Genomic DNA, 13166 nt, shown 5'->3' on the forward strand with positions numbered 1-13166 from the left:
GTTGAAGTATATTTTTCTCATCAAATGGATCCCTAAAGAAAAGACAAACTCAGACACCCATTAAAGGCATTCACTAAATAATCACCCAAATGTTTAAATAGTGACCAATTAATCTGTCTCTCTGAAAAAAAAATCAGAAATTATTCAATCACCCTGCAGCTAATTTTTCAGCCATTCTACCCACTGTTCCCTCTAAAGATCCGAATGAAGAAAATAAGAAGCAACATAAACCATGTCAAGTTAGATGCAAAGCACTAATACAGAAGGCTAAAAGAGAATATAAAGAAAAACTTGCCATAGAGACAAAAACTTTTTCAGGTACATCAGAAGCAGAAAGCCTGTGAGGGAATCCGTGGGACTATTAGATAAAGAAGCAAAAAGGGCACCCAGGGAGGACAAGGACAAAGTGGAGAGATTGAATAAATTCTTTGCTTTAGTCTTTATGGAAGAAGAAGTAAGAGATCTACCTGCACCGGAAATGGTTTTCAAGGGTGATGCAGAGAAACTGAAAGAAATCTCAGAGAACCTGGAAGACATACTGAGCCAAATTGACAAGTGTGATAAATCACTGGACCGGATGACATACACCCTAGTGTACTGAAAGAACTCAACATGAAATTGTCATTAAAATCATCCGTAGTACCTGAAGATTAGAGGGTGGTCAATTAAATGCCGATTTTTAAAAAGGGATCCAGGGGTGATCTAGGAAATTACAGTCCAGTAAGCTTGACTTCAGTGCCAGGGAAAATAGTGGAAACTATTATAAAGATTAAAATTATGGAACACATTGACAAACATGGTTTAATGGGCCAGAATCAGCATGGGTTTGGCTAAGGAAGTGTTGCCTCACCATTTGCTTCATTTCTTTGAAAGCATAAACAAATATGTGGATAAAGGTGAGCCGGTGATGTAGTGTATCTGGACTTTCAGAAAGCTTTTGAGAGACTCCTGAGAAAATTAAAAATCATAGGATAGGAGGCAATGTCCTTTCTGTGGATTAGGAATTGGTTACTGGAGAGAAAACAGAGGGTAGTGTTAAAATAGCCATTTTTCTCAATGAAGGAGGGTGAATAGTGGAGTGCTGCAGGAATCTGTACTAGGACCGTTGCTATTTAACATATTTATAAATGTTCTGGAAAATGGAACAACAAGTGAGGTGATTACATTTGCAGATAACACAAAACTATTCAAAGTTATTAAAACACATGAGGATTGTGAAAAATTGCAGGAAGGCTAAGGAAACTGGAAGACTGGGCATCCAAATGAAATTTTATGTGGACAAATGCAAACTGATGCACATTGGGAAGAGTAATCTGAATCAAAGTTACCTGATGCTAGGGTCCACCCTAGGAGTCAGCACTCAAGAAAAAGATTTAGGTGTCACTGTAGACTATACAATGAAATCTTCTTCCCAGTGTGCAGCGGTGGCCAAAAAAGCAAACAGGATGCTAAGAATTATTAAGAAAGGGATGTAAAATAAGACCAAGAATATTATAATACCTCTGTATTGCTCCATGGTGCGACCTCACCTTGAGTATTGTGTCCAATTCTGGACGCGGTATCTCAAAAAAACGGAATTAGTAAAGGTTCAAAGAAGAGCGACCAAAATGATAAAGGGGATGGAACTCCTCCCAAATGAGGAAAGGCTAAAAAATTAGGGCCAATGTTTCCTCTAAGGAGTGATCTACTGAGTGCAATTTTTTTTCTCATGTAAGCAACAAGTTTTAAAAACCAAAATTTTTGAGCGCCAGTATTAGCAATGTATTTCTGTATATAGCACAAAACACACATTTTTGTGAGCAACCATGTAAACTCTGTGAGAGATGCTCCTAAAATGTATGAGCAATCGCTCATGCACTCTGCTTAAAGGGAACATTGGTTAGGGCTCTTCAGCTTGAAAAAGAGATGGCTGAGGAGGGATGTGATTGAGGTCTATAAAATTCTTAGTAGTGTAGAACGGGTAAAAGTGAATCGATTTTTCACTCTTTCAAAAAGTACAAAGACCAGGGGACACTCAATGAAATTACACAGAAATACTTTTTCACTCAAAGAATAGTTAAGCTCTAGAACTCACTGCTGGAGGATGTGGTAACAGTGGTTAGCATATCTGGGTTTAAAAAAGGTTGCGTATGATAACAGAGAGTTAAAAGTCTGCTGTTGACTGTGATAAACCACCATAAGCAACAAGAGGATTGTTACATTTACAGTTTAATAATGAATAAGCCACAAAATGTGCCCTAAATGACCAGATGACCACTGCAGGACTAAAGTAATAACATCCCCTTACTCCTTCAGTTGTCACTGACCCCCCTCTCATCCTTCAAAGATGTAAATGAAACAGTACATACCAGCCTCTATGACAGCCAGTCCTCTTAGAGCAGCAAGCAGGATCCTGGAACACTCTTAACTATTACACGTCATTGAAAGTGTCAGCCCCCCCCCCCCCCCAAAAAAAAAAAACCCAAACCTACTGTACCCACATATAGGTGACACCTGCAACCATAAGGGCTATTGTAGTGGTGTATAGTTGGGTACAGGGTTTTTTTGTGGGTTTTGAAGAGCTCACCATACAATTAAAGGGGGTAATGGTGAGATGTGTACCTAGGAGCTATTATGTGAAGTCCACTGCAGTGCCCCCTCGGGTGCCCCACTGATCTTCTAGGATGCCTGTGTGACCAGTCTTCTAGGAAAGCTGGCTCCTCCTACATTCCAATGGCTTGATTTTATGCGTTTTTCACTTGGACTTTTTTTTTTTTAATGGTCCAAAAAGATAGACGTACTTAGCAAAACAACATGTAGGGAATGGTCATTTTCAAAGAAAAAAAGAAAGACTTTTTCTGGTTTGAAAATGGTCATTTTCACTACTTGATTTTTGGACATTTTCAGCAACTTCCAAAATCGGATTTAGATCTCATATCGAAAATGCCCCTCCTGTGGGCTGATTTTCGAAAGAGATGGATGTCCAAAAAGTGACATAAATTGGCATTTGGACATCCATCTCACAGAGACGTCCAAATCAGTATAATCAAAACCACATTTTGGACTTCTTTCTCATAAGTCCGTCAGAAGGACGTCCAAATCTCAAGGGGACGTATCGGAGGCATTTTTAAGATGGGACTTGGGTATCTTTGAGCCATAATGGAACAAAGCAAAGACGTCCAGTTCTAAAACTTCGACATTTTCAGCTAGACCTGTTTTTATTATGAATAAGGCAAAAAAGGTGTCCAAAATGACCAGATGACCACTGGAGGGAATCGAGGATGACCTCCACTTACTCCCCCCCAGTGGTCACTAACCCCCTCCCAACCCCAAAAATTGAGATGAAGAACATTACTTGCCAGCCTCTATGCCAGCCTCAGATGTCATACTCAGGTCCATTACAGTGCATGCAGGTCTCTGGTGTAGTTTAGTAGTAGGTGCAGTGCATTTCAGACAGGTGGACCCAGGCCCATAACCTCCCTACCTGTTACATTTGTGGAGGAAACAGCGAGCCCTAAAAAACCCACCAGAAATCCACTGTATCCACATATAGGTGCCCCCCTTCACCCGTAAGGGCTATGGTAGTGGTGTACAGTTGAGGGTAGTGGGTTTTAGGGGGTTTTGGGGGACTCAGCACACAAGGAAAGGAAGCTGTGTACCTGGGAGCATTTTATGAAGTCCACTGCAGTGCCCCTTAGGGTATCCAATTGCTGTCCTGGCATGTCAGGGGGACCAGTCTACTAAAAATGCTGGCCCCTCCCATGTCCAAATGGCTTGCATTTGGACGTTTTATACTTGGACATTTTTGTTTTCAAAAATAGCCAAAAATCAAAGACGTCCAAATCCAAGGACGTCCATGGTATTTTCGAACACAAAAGATGGACGTCCATCTTTTTCAAAAATGACCTTCTTCCCCCCTCTGAATTTGGACATCTTTGTAAAACGTCCAAATTCACACTTAGATGTTTCTTTCAAAAATGCCCCTCCTAGTCACATAAATGTGGCAGAAATGCACGTAACTTACAGCATTCTATAACTTATATCCATAAGTGTGAGCTCTGCCCATGTCCCACCCATGTATGTGTTCTCCTTGCATTTAGGTGCTATGTAAGTTACATGCACCTTTACAGACTAGCATTTAGGCACCCTGCTGGCACTTTCACGGGTAGGTGTACATTTCTGCTCATAAGTGCGAGTATTTTAGACATTTATACACGCAAAGGGGGAGTAAATGTGGGCACCTAGTTTATGGAATTGCAGTGCTGAGCAGTCAGGTTACACTAACAGTCCTGAGAATTATGCCAATACCTTGAAGCCTGTCTATTTCCACATTAGTGTGCTGTTTTTACGCCTTGTTACATTATGAGGAGTGGTGTAATGCTTAAGAGTCTCAGTCCTCAGTGTAGTAAGTGGTGCATTAAAATGCTGCACTAAGCTTCAGCAAATGGTATTCTAATGAACAGGCTATAAAAAAAAAAGTTTACTTCTGATAAAGTAAATTACTGGCATGCAAATTGCTGCACATTAACATCTGTGTGCTGCCAGAAAAGCATAGTACAGCAGTAATATGCAGCCGTTTGCTGCACTGCAAGTAAAATGAGTGGAGACTGGCTCACAGCAAAGGAGAAAACAAAAAGGTCTGCCAGACTCTCCAACCCCTACCATTAAACTCCAGATGTAAAAATACCTTGAGATGGTCCAAGCCTCCCCCCCCCTCCCCCCGTGGACATCCTCGACTATCTGTTACTCCAATGATGTCCACACTCCCAGGCTATCGTGGCCAGGGCACCCTAGGTCTCAGCACTCTTAATCTGAGTATCTTGGATCAGGGAATCACTTGACCAGAAAGCTTCCAGTGTGAACCAGGCCTTGTGACCCCTTCTCATCTCTAAAGTTGACGACAAGAGTGATGCCTGACTCTGGGGCTGCCATCTTCTGAAAAGGCAGTGCCTGACCTACAACAATGCATTAGAATGTACCACTTGGAGGGAAAGGGGGAGATGGGGTTTGTATACTACCTTTCTGTAGTTACAATCAAAATGGTTTACATATTATATAAAGATACTTATTTTATACCTGGGGCAAGTGACTTGCCCAGAGTCAAAAGAAGATGCAGTGAGGATCGAACCCAGTTCCCCTGGTTCTCAGGCCACTGCACCCACCATTAGGCTACTCCTCCATACCAATCTTCCAAACAAGGGACTGTTTAAAACATATGTGACCCAGGTCACTAAAGTGCCCTAGAGATTTGAAAACATATGTTTCAGTTATTCACAAAGGTTGATGGCAATATATTTTCATATACTGCTATCCACAATATACGTACAGTAATGTGAAGCTCCATTCTGTTCACATTTCCGTTGCAGAGTCTGAAAAAATTTCATGCCCTTATCATTCCATGATAGCCTCACAGTGCAGGTAGGTTATATGTATAGAGAAATAAGTGGATTCATATATAGTAGCTAGACAGGTAGCACCAATTCATTCTGCAACCCCAGAATATTTACACGTCTGCCGCCAAATTTTCAAAATGGAAACTGACAGAGGGCTATTAGAAGTAAAGCCATGAACCAGAGGTGATGTGTTCGAAAAGAAAAATGTGGTACATAAAAAGGTACCATCAGCCTGAACCTGGTCTGCAGCCAACTCAAACAACTCACAAGCCATCATCAATAAAACTATTTCAAGTTAGATAACACCCTACTGCCTTGATGCTCAGGCACCCAGAGGATACTCATTTTCACCCTGGCCAATTTCTAATGCTCTTTATAGTTCTGCAAAAATCCAAGTTGGGAAATCAGATGAGACATGTTGAAACATGTACAAAAGCTGTGGAAGAATGCTCATTTTCACAAGATTAATCCTCTATCTGCTCATCAGAAGCTCTGTTCAATCTTGGAGGTTTTTCTTAATATGTATGGAGATATAATGAGCCTTGAATAGATCCCTATAATGTTTATATTCAAGTGAAAAACCTCCCATTACTATTCGAAAGCAGACTAGCAGGCAGGCACAGCCACTTCTCTTCTAAAGCTGAACAATTCAGATGTAGAGAGTTAAATCTACAGTCAATAGCCTCACTAAATCGACCCAGTACATCCATGAGCACTGGGCCCAACTGCATGTAAAGTCAGGAATACCGAGATATCATCTGCATATAATAAAATAGCATAGTCTTCCCAAGCCACCAGTATTCCTTTACCCTCCACATTTCCTTAAACAGGAATGGCCGAGGTTCAACAGAAGCATAGATAAAAGGCAAGTCTGGCAAATCCCCTGCTGAATAGCAAACAAAGGAGTCAGAGAGCCACTGACTGAATTTGGGGTTTAAGTTTTGCATACATCCTGTGTACTTATACTGTCCATGTATTTGGAATCTCATACCTCACAAAAACAAAAAAAACAAAACTGCTCTCAATAATACACAAGGAGTTAGCCCAACCCCAAAAGAACTCAAAACACTAAGAGGCCTGTTTTCAAAGCACATAGACTTACAAAGTTACATAGGTTGTATTTAACTTTGTAAGTCTATGTGCTTTAAAATGAGCACCTCTACATGCATAATGAAGAAAACAAGATTGGTTGCTTTGAATGATTTTAAACATCGTCAAACACCTTTTCTGAGCTTTACAATAAGGATGTTTCCAGATGCTTTAAATGTTTGTGCTCTGGTGCCTCCTATCTTGGTCTAACCTTGTTCAATATTGTGAGAGTTTTTATCTGTCCTGCCTCTGGGCTAGCTCACTGCTCATGTTGCATCTGTTCATGTTCCTGTTTCCTGCCTTCGATCCTGCTGTACCTCTTGTCTTGTTCCAGCTTCCACTCTGTTACTGCCCTGTGCTGATTTTCCCTGTCTTGTTTCAGCAAACCTTGCTTTCTTGCTTCTTTGGAATTTGTTCTGGATGTGTCTTTGGACACTTGCTAATGCAAGTGAGGTGCTTAACTTGCCCTTAACCCTAAGGCCAGAGGTAAAACAACTTGTCTTAAGCAGCTCTGTGGGTCTGTACTTTGGTTTTTCTTCTCCTAAAGGGACCCCTTCTTAGTTGCTACTCGTGTTCCAGCCAGGGTCCCTGACAACCTCTATGTCATTGCGTATTATGAACAAGCACTAACACTTTAATCCTTATGCCGAATATGATTTCTCTATAATTGATGACCTAACGAATGTTACAATCCAATCTATCACTCAGGAACTTATATGCAATACCATAATGTATTCTTTTCCATGTATGTTTGCACCTGATTGCAATACCATTTATAATTTGCACCTTAATGCAATACCATTTGTAATTCTGTTACCCGGAAATGGCAATCGCTATTACAGCAAATGTAAGCCACATTGAGCCCGCAAATTGGTGGGAAAATGTGGGATACAAATGCTACAAATAAATAAATAAAATAAAAATTACATTTGCCTCTCTGTGAATGTTTTAAGTTTTCATTTCAAATTAAATCAATACAGGAACTAAATGTATTAATCCCTCATTAAAAACTATGGGCCCAATATTTATAAGGATTTAACCAGGCAGGAGAGGCTCTTGCCTGGTTAAACCATGCTGAGAAAGCTGGGAGAGAATATTCAGTGGTACTTAACCAGCAACACTGCCTAGTTATTGTCGAGATGGTCCAAGAATGGAGTCGGGCTAATGAAAATAAGACTAGCCATACTGGGTCAGACCAATGGTCTATCTAGCCCAGTATTCTGTTTCTAACAGTTGCCAATCTAGGTCACAAGTAGCTGACAGAATCCCAAATAGTAGCAAGATTCACGCTACTGATCCGAGGGACAAGCAATGCCTTTCCCCATGTCTATTTCAATAGCAGAATTTCCTCCAGGAACTTGTCCAAACCTTTTTTAAACCCAGATACGCTAACCGCCGATAACACAATCCACTGGCAACAACTTCCACAGGTTAACTAATCGTTGAGCAAAAAAATATTTCCTCCACTTCGTTTTAAAGTAGTACCATTTAACTTCCTTGAGTGTCTTTGTATTTTTTGGAAGAGTAAAAAATCAATTTACGTTTACCCATTCTACACCACTCAGTATTTTGTAGATCTCTATCATATCTCCCCTCAGATGTCTCTTTTCCAAACGGAAGAGTCTTAACCTCTTAAGCCTTTCCTCATATAAGAGGAGTTCCATTCGCCTTCTCTAAACCTAATTCTACTATATCTTTTTTTTAAGACATGGCAACCAGAATTGCACACAATACTCAGGTGTGGTTGCACCATAGAGCAATACAGAAGCATTATAATTTTTTTTGTCTTATTTTCAAACACTTTCCTAATAATCTCTATCATTCTATTTGCTTTTTTGGCCACCACCAAATGCTGGGCAGAAGATTTCAGCATATTGTCCACAATGACACCTAAATCTTTTTCTTGGATGCTGACTTCTAGGGTGGAACCCAGCATCAAGTAACTATGATTTGGATTATTCTTCCCAATAAGCATCACTTTGCACTTGTCCATATGAAATCTCATCTGCCATTTGGATGCCCAGTCTTCCAACTTCCTAAGGTCTTCCTGCAATTTTTAACAATCTGCATGTGTTTTAACAATTTTGAATAGTTTTGTGTCATCTGCAATTTTAATCACATCACTTGTTGTTCCCATTTCCAGATCATTAACAAATATGTTGCATTGCACCACTCTCAATTCAGATCCCTGGGGCATTCCACTATTCACCCTGCTCCACTGTGAGAATTGGCCACTTAACCCTATCCTCTGTTTTCTATCCATCAACCACTTTCTAAAATAACACTGCCTTCTATCCCATGAGTTTTTAATTCTCACAGGAGTTTCTCATGAGGGACTTTGTCAAAAGCTTTCTGAAAATCTAGATGCACTACATAAACTGGTTCACCTTTACCCACATGTTTATTCATGCCAAAATGAAGTAAATTGGTGAGGCATTACTTCCCTTGACTGAATCCACGTTAACTCTATCCCATTAAATCACGTTTGTCTATGTGTTCGGTGATTTTATTCTTTATAATAGTTTCCACTGTTTTCTCTGGACCTGACGTCAGGCTGCAATTTCCCAGATCCCCCTTGGATCCTTTTTTTAAAAATAGGTGTTACATTGAGCACCCTCCAATCTTCAGTGATTTGCATAGTTAAGGCGATACTCAGTACACTAACTGGGTAAGCAAATGGATAAAGTTAGGACAGATCTGCTAGGCTACCTGTGCCTGGATTAATTTCTAGGTCTTGCATATCTGGGTCAGCACCAATACCACTGCTTAGACATTGCCCAGCATTGAATATCCAGCTTTATTTCAGCCCATGGCTGTCAGCAGCTTAAAATCTGTTGACCACTGCAGGTTGAATATCAGCTTGAACATTTCTTATTATGTGTAGAGGAAACTGATTCACCATTGGGTGCTGTATTTTAGTACTCAACATACATCATCACCATCAGTTCAAACGAAAGTTTTTTTTTAAATTTTAAATCATTTTGCCTTCTCTTCTCCGACCATACTCTTGATGCTACTCCACAAACAGAAAATCTGCTTGAAATCTTCAAAAATGTTTTTTTTTTTTGCTTCTACAGCATGTAAGGCAATTGAGCAATTATATTTTTGCGTATAGACTGACAGCTGAAGAGCAATCTGGGTCAGGATTTCCCACAGCAGCTGCAATTTCCAGTCTCCATGGATTCCTCTGCTTATTGCAGTCACACCAAAGCACCTTAAAATTCATCACTAGATTCATAGCTAATTTATGGCTTACATAATGAATCCATTTGCAGCAATAGCTGAAGAGCACGCAATTAGAGTATCTTGGTCTGTAATACTCTGTTGCTAAAGAAACTATCCCTCTCATTCTATAATTTGGTACCTATTAGGTGCCAAATTCACGTGTAATTTATAAAATACTAGGGCCAATAATTGGCCTTTAAACGTATAAGTGCTAGACGCTATACTATAAAGTACATGCAAAGTAGGTTAGTGCATAAATGAGAGGGGGAGTAAATGAGAGCAGAGCGGAGCACAAGCAGGCCAGCGGCATGTCATAGGCAGTGTGCATAACTTGTAGAATACTATCAGCTGTGCATGCTGCATGGCGCACTTAAGACACACGTTCATTCTTGTTTTCAAAGCCTACCAAATAGGTCACCCCCAAATATCTATCTAATCTTAATGTTCCCTATTCCCCTGAATGTCTCCTTCATTCAATAAATGATCACCGTCTATGTCTCCCTAGTTCCCGTTTTGCTCAAATGGAATCCACACGGCACCGGGCATTCTTTTGTGCAGCCCCTTCTCTTTGGAGCTCTAAATCTCTCTCTATCTGTGCAGAATTGTCATTTAAAAAATTCAAAGTAGTCTCCAAGACTTGGCTGTTTCATCAAGCTTTTAGTCCTACCTAAGGCTTTGCCATCTCTCATCTTGTTTCCTACAATATCCTTTTTCCTTCTACTCCCTCCCTTCTTTTCTTGTATGTTTGACGCTTGCTTGTATTTGTTAAATCTGTCCTATAAGTTATTAGTTCCTTTTCTGCTTTTTCTTTGTTTTTAGAGTTCTGTACCGCTGTGATCTGCAAGTTGGTTAATGGCGGTATAACAAATTCAAATAAACTATTAACTGTAACTTATACCAGCCATTGAGTTGTCAATAGTGGGCACACATGGCTCTACGCTAGCATTCTATACCTGTACCTATGTGCCCTTATATAGAAACTAGTAAAAAAGGCCCGTTTCTGACACAAATGAAACGGGCGCTAGCAAGGTTTTCCTCGGAGTGTGTATGTTTGAGAGAATGTATGCGAGAGTGACTGTGTGTGTGAGAGACAGTGAATGTGTGAGTGTGTGTGTGTGTGTGAGAGAGAGAGTGAGTCTGGGTGCGAGTGTCTGTGAGAGAGAGAGTGTGTGTGTGAGAATGAGAGTGTGTGCAAGTGCATATGTGAGACAGTGTGAGAGAGAGAGTGTGTTTCACACAGATACAGTGTGTGCGAGAGAGTGTGTGTGAGACACAGACTCTCTGTGAGACTGAGTGTATGAGACCAAGAGAGTGTGTGAGTGACTGTGTGACACATAGAGAGTGAATGTGATACAGTGTGAGACAGAGTGTGTGAGAGACAGTGTGTGAGAGTGGCAGAGAGAAAGACATTGACTGTGAGAGAGAGAGAGAGAGAGAGAGAGTGTGTGTGTGTGTGACAGAGATACCTTGCCCCCCTCTCTGGTGTCAGGCCCCCCTCCCTCCCTCTCTCTGGTGTCAGGCCCCCCCCTCTCTCTCTGGTGTCTGAGCGTTACTGTGCAGGACGCTGAGCTCTGGCTGTGCTTCAAGGAACTGACCAATCCTATTTAATAGAATGCACCTCCAACATTCTGAAGCCGAGAAACCTTGTGTGGTTGGTCACTTCTGCTTGTGACGAACCCGGAAGTATGTGATGTCAATTCAGGAGATGGATACAGAGAGCAGGAATGCCTCAGCCATGCAGTCAGCTTCAGAATGTTGGAGGTGCGTTTTATTATATAGGATGATGCTAAGTAACCCCGTTATGGCACATACATCTTGGCACCAATTTACAAAATTGCCCAGTTTACTCCCCAGTGAACAATCCTCGTGAACTGTTTAGAATTCTTCACAGCTTTTTGTTTTCCCTCGGTTAAATCTGTTTATCCATCTATTGCTTCCCCTACTGAGAATGGTTCTTTTTTTATTTCTAAATTGAATTTACCACAAACACTTCTGCATACTCATTCCTTCCTAATACTACCGCTTTGTTCTCCATTGGTTGGTATGACTCCATTATTGGCTGTATCATTTTTTTCTTTTTCTGCAATTTGTTTTTTTTCAGAATTCTTAAATTTTAGAATTTAAGGCGTTAACAGCCTTAGCAAGCAATGAGCAGTAATTGACAATTAAAATTTAGGCCCACAAATCGCTAATGGCCCTGTTTATTAAGCCGCATTTGTAGGTGTGCTAATATTTTTAGCGTACACTAAAAATTAGGGCGCATTAACACTAGAGACACCCATAGGAATATATGGGTGTCTCTAGCATTATCACATGCTAATTTTTAGCATGCTCTAAAAAAGCTAGCACGCCTTAGTAAACAGGGCCCTAAGTGTATTCTGTAATGCACAGCACCTAAAATTTAATGTGTTATGGGCGGGGAAAGGGGTGTTTTGTGGGTGTTCCAAAATTTACATGCACTGTTACAGAATATGGCCCTTTGTGCCTAAATAACATGCCTGGATTTACGCCATGTTATTATTATTATTACATTTGTATCCCACATTATCCCACCTTTTTGCAGGCTCAATGTGTCTTACAATTCATCGTGGATACTGGAAATAGAAAAGAATGTACATTTGGATTTACAGCAAGTTTTCGGTACATGATGGTGAAATACATAATATTGGGAATAGAAAACAGTATACATTTGTTTTAGCAGAAGTTTTGGTTGCATGATGGTGAAATACATGATAGTGTTAGAGTCAAAGGCATTAGGTACAAGAAGGTGTGTTATCATTGATGTAAATGGAGGCGCATAGAATTAGGTGCTAGGGTGTCAACTACGCACACTCTATACACTGCTCCAAAATTGACGTGCTGCTTATAGAATGTGTTTAGGTGGAGATGTTTTCCATGCTGATTTTTTAGGCGTTCATTTCATGCATGAACATTCATTCCTTTCTCAATATGCAACAATGCATTCATGTGTTTTTTTGCATTTTTTTATTATAGAATCTTCATTTATTCATGCACGAATATGCAAAATTCCCTTTTTTGAATATGCAACAACATACTCATTTGATATCGTATTTTTTTTGCATTTCCAACTGTGTAGTCCTCATATCACATTTTTTGTTCCTCTTTGTCTAGTCAAGATTTTGCTCAGGGATTTGCAGACAAAGTGATTATTCAACAATTTGAGAAACAGTCATTCCCAGCTGAATTAAACTGACCTTTAGTTCTTGGTGATCAATTGTCCTTTTTTCAGTCTAAGTTAGACCAAGTGTTACAGACTTTCTTGGAAGTAAAGTTGTTTTACTGCCCTTTAGCTGTAAGTCATCCTTTGATCCTTAAGTCTTTGAAGTATCAAATTAGTAAGTAATTAGGGATATTATCAATTTGTCATTTTCTGAAGGGAAACCTATTGTAAAGCTGGTTTATGACCAACTCCTTGACTTTGTGGGAAGGTACAACGTTTTCAACATAAACCAGTCTGTT

This window comes from Microcaecilia unicolor, chromosome 2 (assembly GCF_901765095.1).
Source record: "Microcaecilia unicolor chromosome 2, aMicUni1.1, whole genome shotgun sequence".
NCBI lineage: Eukaryota > Metazoa > Chordata > Amphibia > Gymnophiona > Siphonopidae > Microcaecilia > Microcaecilia unicolor.